Raw genomic sequence first — 1,115 nt, 5'->3', positions numbered from 1 at the left:
GACTAGAATGGTATGTTATTCGAACATTTCATTTATGACAAAACAATACGTTACATTCACTGTAGTTCGACTAAGCGGTCTTACAGACAAAAACACTTGTATATACAGATAGCTTATCTGAACAATTGTAAAGGAAACTCGCTCAGAAGACACAAGCAAGGCAATGATTAATTAGATAAGTTTACTTTCGGTTTATCATCTGTATTTTAAGTGTTGGTTTGTCTGTCCACTTAAAATACCGCTGGGTCGAAGATAAGTGACTATAGTTTTGTTTCGTCATACATAAAACGTTCCAATAATACCATTCTTGGTGGGTTTTTTTTTATTCGTTAACGCCCCAATCATTCATACAAAACACCACATAGTGAACCAACGTTTTTATTTCTCACACGCGAAGAAAGTCTCCACGGACTTAGTTCTTCTTATAAAACTTATCGGAGAAACATGCGCTTACCCCTGTACGCAGTAACATAACACGATCATTTTCTTACAAGAGCCAGCACGACGTTAAAACTGTGTCCTGTTCATGAAAGTAAATACTCTTTGTCTCAAATTTACCTGAAGTACTGGAGGGTATGTCCCTATAACGTACCGATTTATTTGATTGTGTCTGTTTTTGTGACGCGCTTAGAAATATTAAAAGATTCGCGCCATCTAAAGTATCCTCGTTATTATTAATATTATTCTGCTGTACACGTATTCTTTTAAATAGACTGGAGTATTAATTTTGTATCTGACCCTTATCACCTCCCACCTCCCTCCCCAATATATGAATTTTTGTGGCGGCTACAACACATCTAAAAAATATTAAAACAATAATAATAATTTTGGAAAACAAACTTCAGACAGCCTTATTTCTTTGAGTTGAATTCTGATCACATGCGGCTATGGGTAGGACGTCAGCCAGGTTTCTGCCAAAATAAAGTCCAGACTGAATGCTCCCTTGCCAAATTCAAGAGGTACAACTATCTAGAGGCCGAAACGTTTTTAGCGTATCATCAATTCATGTCCCTTAAAGGGAAATTTTCCTGTGAGGACGTTAAGGACCCCCTAGTCTAGGGAGAAAAGTAGGAAACGTTTTTACAAATGAAGATAGATGTAACACAAAAATTCGA

General features: G+C 36.6%; 1 long non-coding RNA gene across 1 annotated transcript in view; it reads right to left on the bottom strand.

Annotated features, from left to right (window-relative positions):
* Window positions 1-418: 418 nt before the first annotated feature.
* The window catches only part of LOC138979651 (uncharacterized), a 5,338-nt gene continuing 4,641 nt past the window's right edge, over window positions 419-1,115 (bottom strand). Inside the window, exon 3 of the long non-coding RNA XR_011460074.1 lies at window positions 419-1,115. This exon is cut by the window's right edge and continues 741 nt beyond it. This is a non-coding gene — a long non-coding RNA (uncharacterized lncRNA).

The sequence above is a fragment of the Littorina saxatilis genome, linkage group LG11, assembly GCF_037325665.1.
Source record: "Littorina saxatilis isolate snail1 linkage group LG11, US_GU_Lsax_2.0, whole genome shotgun sequence".
Lineage (NCBI taxonomy): Eukaryota > Metazoa > Mollusca > Gastropoda > Littorinimorpha > Littorinidae > Littorina > Littorina saxatilis.
This window is presented reverse-complemented; position numbering and strand designations above follow the sequence as displayed.